Source organism: Trachurus japonicus, chromosome 1, assembly GCF_045865225.1.
Source record: "Trachurus japonicus isolate A0001 chromosome 1, Traja_1.0".
NCBI lineage: Eukaryota > Metazoa > Chordata > Actinopteri > Carangiformes > Carangidae > Trachurus > Trachurus japonicus.
The window spans coordinates 38,303,954-38,314,250 of NC_140907.1; the positions used below are offsets into that span (position 1 = coordinate 38,303,954).

At 41.3% G+C, this 10,297-nt stretch overlaps 1 long non-coding RNA gene across 1 annotated transcript; it reads right to left on the reverse strand.

Moving 5' to 3' along the window:
* Positions 1-3,583: 3,583 nt before the first annotated feature.
* On the reverse strand, positions 3,584-7,662 carry LOC146992546 (uncharacterized). Its single transcript, XR_015037245.1, has 3 exons — positions 7,556-7,662; positions 7,267-7,292; positions 3,584-3,861 (listed from the first exon to the last, which is right to left on the reverse strand). It is a non-coding gene; the product is annotated as an uncharacterized LOC146992546 (long non-coding RNA).
* Positions 7,663-10,297: the final 2,635 nt, after the last annotated feature.

The following is a 10,297-nucleotide window of genomic DNA, read 5'->3' on the forward strand; positions in this document are numbered from 1 at the left end:
TAATAAAGCAGAAACAGGGGGATTTGTGTGTGATTAAAAAAAATCAATTTCCTGGCTATGAATGACATATCAACAAACCCTTCTGTAAAAAGAAGCAGGATATAGACAGGAAGACATGTGGAAAGTTTGGTGAGTGTAGGTACTAAAGGAAATTGGTATTTCATATTGGTGTGTAAGAAAAACTTATTTTTGAGAAACCCGCTTGAAAGTTGTGTATTGTAAGTTGTATTGTATTGTAGGCTACCATTAGTAATAGACATCCTAAACACATGACTGATCACTGAACAACACAGCATGAAGTTGTTCATATGAAATGAACACAATTACACACATACAGTGTAGTACAGCTGTGCGAAAAGTATCAACTTTAAGTGAATTTATGAGGAATTTACTAATGCAATCAAGCAAAATGAAATAAAATAAACAACAAATTGTGTGTTATTGACATTTTATTGCCACTAGTTTGAAAGAAGACATGTTTAAGAGGCAAAATATCACAAAATCGACCAAGAAAAGGGAAAAAATGGCATTTTGAGGGCTGAGGGGTGATGTCTCGCCTTAAATAGGACAAAAGCAACATAAAAATGAATAAATACTTAACGACTATGCAGCAGTGCCAAGTCTGACCCTAACAATGCCTGTTAAAATATCAACAGAAGACGTTGTTGGTGGTTCAGTATAGAGCAGGAAGCCATCACTAGTATAAAAAACGACACTTACATCCCAAAAGCCTTTGATAGATCTAAGCTTTCTGAGAAAGAAGAACCTGGACTGAGTCTTCTTCAGTGAGGCCTGTTTTTTTTTTTGTTTTTTTTCCAGTTTAATTTATTGTGCATATGGACATCAAGCTATTTATATACTTTTCCACTGATTCTCAGCACTAAAAACTAAAATGTTGCTCTAAAAAGACTAAAAAGATAAACACTGCCCCAGATTGCTGCTGCAGCTGTAATACTCCCTCAGCCCAGCGGGGGGCGCTATCACACCTGTAACACTGACATGTTGAGCTGCTGCTGCTGCTGCTGCCGTCCATCAGTGTAGTAGTAGATCAAAGGTCTTCAACAGGAGGTCCGTGACCCCTCGTGGGGCCGTGGAGGTGCTCCAGGGGGGTCCAGGAAGTTTTGGTTGATTAGAAAATGTTTTATATCTTTTAGTTTCCACATTTACGTTTCAAATAGAAATGTCAGTTTGAATAGATTGTCTGCAGGATTATCATGCAGTTGACAGACATTGACTGCGTTTACATGGATTTCAGTATCCCGGTTTTGATCGGGGTTGTTAAAGCAGAAGTAAGTGATCCGGTGGTTTTGTCTAACTTCCTGTCAGCAGATGGAGTTAGCAGTCCCCGCCCTCGTCCCTACGTCACCACATTCAGGCGCATCCCTTGGCTGCACACACAGAGAGGACTGCCCCTTTATGCCGTTCTCTCTCCTCATTGGATAAAGGTTGTAGGATACAAGGAAAGTTTTCTCCTGGGCTCAGAGCAGAGCAGAGTGACTGACAGACCCGTGTTTCAGACCAAACACTCTATAGAAGTGATTGCTGTTGGAAGATATAATTAAGACTTATATTAATGCAAATATTCCGCTTACTTCTGCTTTAAGTATCCCGTTTTTGTGTTTGAGCATGTAAACACCATTTCCTGATTTCAGAAATCGGGATAAGCCCCTATTAGCCTCCTCTCGCAGCTCTGCTCCGCCGTTCTAAAAACAGCTTGCACCGACAATGTAAAGGTAACAAACCTACTGCTATGACTATAGGGATTATGGCAATGGGCCAATTTGCCAAAATGTTGAACTATCCCTTTAACTCGATCTGTCTGGCCGTGGGAGAGATGAGGAAAAATGAGCTGATGATAATAAAATAAAATTCAGAAAATCCATAACCAGACAGATTCTAGGTGGCGTAGGTGACGTCACACACCACATGGCGCCCTTTTTTCAGTATGAAAAACGATGTCAAAAAACGTAGACTACTTGTTTCCTGTTACTGTCACCTCTGAGGCTGTGATGGTGAACATGTAGTCTGTATACTTGCCAACAATGAGTACCCGGAAATGTTGAGTACTCCAAAGTTTTATGTTAGAAGTATATAGTATGGGTCCCCAGTATTCAGAAACTGCCGGATGCTAACTTATATATATTGGGCAATTAGCATAACAGACATAATTAGCATAAATTAGCATAATTGCCTGTATGGGCAATATTTCAACAAAATTGACTTGGCTGATCTGGGCAATATTGGAGTGGTTTTAGGGGTTATTGATGATGCTGAATCCATTTCTGACATTTTCAAAATTCAAAATGGCTGTCTAAACCGGAAGTGACCAGATTTAAACCGCCAGTGGGCCGATTTTGATGGATTTCAAAATCTGGTCACTTTATTCAGTGAATGAGGACATTTCCACTCTGAAACATTTGAAGCTTTTAAAAACATCTGTATACAGGCTATGTGTGTAAATAGAGGCAGCAGAAATCTCAGAGGCTGCAGCCCTTCCTGTTTATATAACAGTTGTTAGTGATTAACGGATGTGGTGACAATCCGAAAAACAGAAAGTGAAAAGAGAAAGCAAAAGGTTTTTTTTTTTAATGGGACAGTAAACATTCATTCTCTTGTCCTATTGGCAGGTAGGTGTTGGATAAAATACGTTATGTAACATATACATAGATGAAACATGCATCAACTCAACAGAAAAGAGAAGCAGTAACTTATTTGATTCATCCCCTAATACTGATTATATATAGTATTACTGACATGATTTCCAGTTGCAGCTCTACTTTTAAATCAAGTTGAAAATCTTTGTTTTAAATTGATGCATTGAGACAGAACATATATATTTCAGCGGAGATTTAAAAGGCCACAACAGGTTTCATTAATGTAATACAAATACAGTAAGAAAACATATTCATGCAGTGCTTAGCTTTACTGTGATGTACTCGATACAATACTTGAGATCACTTAATACTGAAATGTTTCCAGTTGCAGCTCTAGTTCCAAATCTAGTTGAAGCTCTACCACAGATTGAGTTCAATGCCTGTGCCAAATACTTTAAAGCCAATTGTTCTGCCCAATTTTACACCTGTACCAAGAAACTCTGCCTCCACACATTCTGGACCAACTTTAACTCCAGTGTCTGCTGACAGACCAACTGTAGCCTTCAGGGGACCGTCAGAGACTGAAACACTGGCCAGTTCTGCTTTGGCACAGACACTGAGGGAGGTCTCAGACACTTCAACTCCTGCCTCAACGTTGGCTCCTTTGACTTCAGCACCAAAGGGGCCACATTCAACTTTAGCGTGGCCCACTCCCGCACGAACATAGACTCCGGCCTTATCAGCGCCGCCATATGCCAAAGCACCAGCAAAGACCTCATTCACAGTCACCCCAACAGGACGGTCAATGTTCTTGTTCTTATTCCAATCTGCAGAAAATAAACAAATAAGTTAAGTCAGTTTTCTGTTTCAAGAAGTTCTCACTGAATAACTGTAGCGTTCAAAGCTTCTTCACCTGCTGAATCATATGCAACTGAAGCCACAAATCTAGACCTGGGAGGATGAGCAGGGGCTCGGGCACTGGCCAGATTTGCTCGGGCGTAGGCAATGGCACTGGCATGGACTCTGGCTCTGGCTCTGGCTCTGGCTCTGGCTCCGACTCCGGCTCGGTTAACCCCTCTGAGATAGTCAGACGTGTCTTCGTCAGTGTCTTCGTCAGTGTCTTCGTTGTCTACGCCAGTGACGTTGGGTTCTCTGGCTTCAGCGCCAAAGATGCTCCATTTATCTTCAGTAAGGCCCGCTCCTGCAAACATGTAAGCTCCGACAATGCCATCCTCTTGAAATGTCCCAGTGCCTGCAAGTGTTTGACCTGCAGAAAATAAGCAAATGAGCAAATGAGCAAGTATGATTCCTGTTTTGTGAACTTCTCACTTAACTGTAATTTTCAAAGCTTCAGATTAAATTTAATCTTTTAGAATTGATAATGTATAATGTAGAAAATCCCCATCTCCTTCCACCTCAACTCCTGCTATCCCCCCTCCTTCCCCTTACATCCCCGGAGGGCGGAGCTCGGAGGCTGATTTAGGCAGGTAGCTCACCTGTGGCGAGCCCTTTCTGCTCTGGGGAACAAAGGAGCTGCTGCCTAGTCCTCCTCCTCCACAACTCCCTGATTGCTGAGCTGCGTGATTGATGTAAGTTGTTCAGTGAAGTCCCACACACTCTTTGTTTATGTTAGAGTTAACTAGAAAAAGCATTTCCAAGAATGGAAATGGTGTGACTGCTGATAGCAACTGAACGCTGTTGCAGAATTAGCAAATAGTGCAAGCAGTGATCACCATACAAATGTTTGACCAAGGTCGGAATCGAACCCACAACCTCATGGTCATTAGACTTCCACTCTGCCTCTAGGCCACGGTGCACACACAGTTGCAGAGACTGTTGTCTGTTAATGATCTGCACACTGTCAACATCAAGACAGCTTGAGAGTCAAGCTTGACTTGAAAACCTTTGATAAGAGGATCACTGGCTTCTGCTTAAAAAAAAAAGTAAGGAATCGAACCCATGACCTCATGATCAATAAACCTTTACTCTGCCACTTCGCCACAGAGAGCACAGACATAAGCATGGTGCCATTGTAATGTGATGATGTGCTGCAAACGGTGGCAGAAGCAATTAATGCGTCTCTTAACAAACACCTGTAACCAACTGGACTACAGACAGAGTTGTGGAGAACTCTCAGCATTGGGCTGAATGAGAGCAGAGAGCTCCCTGGCTGCATTTAAAAAATATTTTAAATTATTATCTAAGTCTCTTTGCATTTTCTCCAGTTTTGTAGCCAGAAGACAAGTGTGGCTACAAAACTGGAGAAAATAATTTGTCTAGAGTTTAATTTGCAGAAAAAGTTAAATATTTTAAAAAGTATAAATAGTTAAAAAGAGAAAAGTAATGCCGATAAAGTTCAAAAAAAGCTGCACGTTTTGATATATGAATTGTTAAAATAGCACAACACCTAACACACTAACCATATGGCCACAGAGAACCTGAGTTACAATGAGCTTTATACTATGAGGAATCAAAGACTGTCCAATGACAGCTGAATAATTGGAATCAAAAGTCAAGCAATGATGTGAAATGACTGAAGCAGGAATCGAACCCATGTCCATATGATCACTAAACCTTTACTCTGCCACTCGGCTACAGAGAGCACACTGCTTTCAAGACTGTTGTCATTCATTGTAATGTGATGATGTGCTGCAAACTGGTATGAGTAATCAAGGAGATAACAAACACCTGCTTCAGCAGTCACACTAATTAGTGTGACTGCTGAAGCAGTCACACTATTGTTCTTCTGTTTGGCCATTTTCTTCCGCCTTTTTACGGTCTTCTTCTAGTCCTTCATACTTTGTGCTATTTCAACAATTTATATATCAAAACGTGCAGCTTTTTTTGAACTTTATCGGCATTACTTTTCTCTTTTTAACTATTTATACTTTTTCAAATATTTAACTTTTTCACAAAAAATCTCACATTCATCAAAGTCTCAACCTCTCTTCTTCACAACTCCACTGTAGTGTAGGGGTTAGGGTGGATGCTTGCCAACCCTAAGGTCACTGGTTCGAATCCAAGGGAAGAACTCTTGTTATGTTATGTTGAATTCTGCTCTCCTCCACCGCCTTCAATTGGTTACAGGTGTTTGTTATCTCCTTGATTACTCATACCAGTTTGCAGCACATCATCACATTACAATGAATGACAACAGTTTTGAAAGCAGTGTGCTCTCTGTAGCCGAGTGGCAGAGTAAAGGTTTAGTGATCATATGGTCATGGGTTCGATTCCTGCCTCAGTCTTTTCACTTCATTGCTTGACTTTTGATTCCAATTATTCAGCTGTCATTGGACAGTCTTTGATTCCTCATAGTATAAAGCTCATTGTAACTCAGGTTCTCTGTGGCCATATGGTTAGTGCTCAGCCTGAAATTCACAGACATTTTCATTCTAAGTCATTCAAGCTTGACTCTCAAGCTTTCTTGATGTTGACAGTGTGCAGATCATTAACAGACAACAGTCTCTGCAACTGTGTGTGCACCGTGGCCTAGAGGCAGAGTGGAAGTCTAATGACCATGAGGATGTGGGTTCGAGTCTGACCTTGGTCAAACATTTGTATGGTGATCACAGCTTGCACTATTTGCTAATTCTGCAACAGCGTTCAGTTGCTGTCAGCAGTCACACCATTTCCATTCTTGGAAATGCTTTTTCTAGTTGAACCATATTGTTGCTACCTCTTTTACTCTTTATCAAGTTTGAGTTTGAGTTAGGTTTACCAAGATTGAGTATGTGTTGACTTGTATATTTGAGGTTTGTGGGCTAATGTTTTCTGTTCTGTCATTCTCCTTTTCATCAGACTTAACCAGCCAAACAATAAATGAGATGAATTGGACCTTCTGCGTTTGTGCCATTGTTTCAAACCACCACTCACTGCGTTGATCTACAATAATCAGGAACCAGCCTAGTCCCACACCCAGTCATATTTTACATATAATGTCACATGATACGCTGGCATACATCGGGAAAACCACGAGGAAACTGAAACAGAGAATCAGTGAACACAAACGCACAATCCGCAGAAACGATCGGGAGTAGGCTATCCTGTGATGGGATAGGATGAATTGCGTTAAGATTGCTTGTATTGTCTAAAACTGTTGCTTATTGTTCTCCTCTTTGTCTATATTTTCTCTTGGAGAGAGACCACTGCCTGTACTTTTCCCTGACGTCTCAGTGCTTTTGATTGTTTTTCCTTCATCGGAGCTCTCCTGTCAGATCTCAGATTATATGCGTGCCTGTGGGATCTGTACATGAACAGCCAGACCTTTTCATCTGTTTTATTGTCTTGTTGTCGAGTATTTTCGATAGTAGATGCGTGATTTTGTAGAAAAAAATCTCTTTGATTGGGAGTTGGTGCATCACACAGCCACTCCCTGTGTAAAGGGTTAGGGTTAAGGGCTCTTGGCCACATTGAATGTTTGCCTGATGAAGGTCTAGACCGAAACGTTGCAATAAATATTCTCTTGAAGCAATTTTCTTAGTGTGCGGGATACCTCTTCTCAGAATTGATAATGTTGACATATAAATATTCACATTTGTCTATGTTAGGTAGAGGTTTACAAAATGTATCTGCCCTCAGAAGTCCTTAATATATAACAATGTTCCTTTAAAGACAACATGCAGCTCTTCACACAGGACATTCAGACCTTCATATTGTAGTGGCGTTTTCCTACCTGACATCTTGAAGACAAGTTGTTTTCTGTGAAAGAGAGAGACAGTAGCTGTCAGTTACCAGTGCAACTACAATAATAACCTTTCTATGTGGAAATGACAGTTAACTTATTACTGGTAATACTATATAGAATTTAGAGCAAAATTCTATCTAATATAACATTATGATCAAATAATATTTCAATATTTTCTACTGCAATAGATTCTTCTATGTGACAAAAATAAGGATACAGTGTAAAATACTATCACACAAAAAGGCATTTACATTTTAGACAGGTTTAGATGACTTACCTTCTTTCAGGTTGTGCTGTTAAGTTTTAGTTTTGTCTTCTTTTCTCCTGGGTTCCTTCACCTTCGACTTTTCTCCAGCTTCTGACTGTGCCAGATGTTGTTTGCAGTGTGGACTCCACTTCACTCCTCCCACCCCAGTTTCGTTCTCAGTCACTGAACAGGAAGCAAGATTTAAAGAAACCCTGAGGAGTTTACATTTGGTTATAAAAGAGTCTCATATGACTTCGGGGCCATCCCCGTTGGTGCGTGTTTCCACTGCAGGAACCTCCCCCACAGGGCCATTTACAGGAACTTTTACGGGGGCCAACAGAGTACCTACTCCAGGGTAGGTACTCCGTTCGGCCCTGAAAAGCTCCTGGGTGGGGCTCGAGGTTAACCCGGCACTGATTGGCTAAAGCTAGAGCAGCAAAACAACCGGCATTTTCAAAAGGGGGAGCAGAAGGGGAGCATTAGCCTAGCAGACACCGCTGTAAACAACAAGAAAACAGCAGGAAGATGTACACAAATGGACCGACGATGAGGTGCAGACATTGATGCAGTCTACAGCACCGAGGAGATTCAGAGGGGGTTTGAGTCATCGCGGCGAAATGAAAATATCAGCGCACCTCGACACACTGGAGATCCATCACGCCACAAAACAATGCCGTCAAAAGTTAAAAATAAATAAATAAATAAACTAAAGCAGGATTACAATCAACCGCCATGTGCACAAACACACACACCAGAAACGTGCCTACCGCCTCAGCTCCTTCCATCCTTCTTCTCCGTTGTTGTTATGATTTTTGTGCATGTGCTTGTGACCTGCCTGCCTGCGATTAAAGGGATAGTTCACCCTAGAATGATATTTCGCTCATTATCTACTCACCCTCATGTTGACTAAGGGCTGGAAGAAGTTTCAGATTCCTCCGTGGCTTCTCTGAGTTACAGGGGGTCTCGGCGTAGCAGTGCATGTCCATATAACGGTTGTAAAGGGACACCGGAGCTCTTCGTAAAAAAACACACACAAAAAAACATCCAAATACCTCCATGCTGCTCGTATGTAATGTCCGTCTTGTGCTGAAGCCCCAAATTGCGTAATTGTCCCGAAAAAAATTAAATAAGTCTATATTTTAAGCTTGTTTGTAGCGGAAGCTTCTCGAAGCTCCTCTTCCTGGTCCGTCCAAATCTCGCGTGATTCGCAGTAACCGCACTGACGCATGCTGACGCCGGCGCAAATCACGCGAGATTTGGACGGACCAGGAAGAGGAGCTTTGAGAAGCTTCCGCTACAAACAAGCTTAAAATATAGACTTATTTAATTTTTTTCGGGACAATTACGCAATTTGGGGCTTCAGCACAAGACGGACATTACATACGAGCATCATGGAGGTATTTGGATGTTTTTTTGTGTGTGTTTTTTTACGAAGAGCTCCGGTGTCCCTTTGCAACCGTTATATGGACATGCACTGCTACGCTGAGACCCCCTGTAACTCAGAGAAGCCACGGAGGACTCTGAAACTTCTTCCAGCCCTTAGTCAACATGAGGGTGAGTAGATAATGAGCGAAATATCATTCTAGGGTGAACTATCCCTTTAAGCGGCGATCGAAACTCATGACGTCGCCGCGGGGTCCGACTCTGCAGTGGAGACACGGCCACTGAGAGGGCCAAGTGAGAGGACGGTTCCTGTAGAAGTTCCTACCCCCTCCCTTTACCAGGAACTCCTGCAGTGGAAACACGGCTACTGTGGATGAATCTACAATACCCACTTGTTCATGGGTCCATTTTAGATTAATATATTGTTTTGTCTTTATCGTTATTTTGATATTATTATTATTATTATTATTTAGTGGTCGACTCGCCGGATCGCTAGTTGGCATCGTTTATGGTCGGAACTATGGCGGTATCCGATCGTCTTCAAACCTCCGACTTTCATTCTTGAACCGTCCGAATTTCTCAGTGCAAAAACCATAACTCATCGTAGTCCCTTTAAAAAAGGAAAATGCTTTTTGCAAAACTAAACAAAATTCCTGTTTAGCACTTGTAGCCTAGTAGGAAAATAAAAATATAAACAAGAATACAGAGTAAATGAAAGAGCAAATACAGGATAACATTGTTCATACCGACACTTTAGAGGGAAAACTATGACTGGACATGTTCAAAGAAGCAGTGAGGGGGGTAAATTCCACAGCGGATGCAGACCTTCCTGTTTGTGTTCACAGATGTGGTGATACAGCTCTGAGTCAAAGGGAAAGTGAAAGAGAAAGTAAAGTAACACAACATGCAGATCTTGGCCTTCATATATTGCAGTTGTGTTTGCCTACCTGACATCTTGATCTCTGTGAAAGAGAGACAGTAGCTGTCAGTTACCAGTGCAATTACAATAATAACCTTTCTCTGTGGAAATTACAATAAACATATTAATAGTATACTACGGTATATAGAATCTAGAGCAAAATTCTGTTTGATATATTAACTTAAATAATATTTCTCTTTTACACATGCAGGAATTCAGAAGATACACATTGGTGTTTTTAAAGTTAAGACTGGAGCCTTGTAAAGAGAAAAGTTATTCACAAAGCATCGTAGCTGAATAAAAGTGATGAAACGCTACAGTTCAGACGGTGCAGGGGAAATGATTGTGGTCCACCTGATGGGATTTTAGTTTTAGCAGTCTAAATAGTTGACAATTAGGGTGAAGTAAGGTAATATGGGACACTTTTTGGTGGAATGACCAAACCACCATCAAAAAAGGTGGTTACTCAC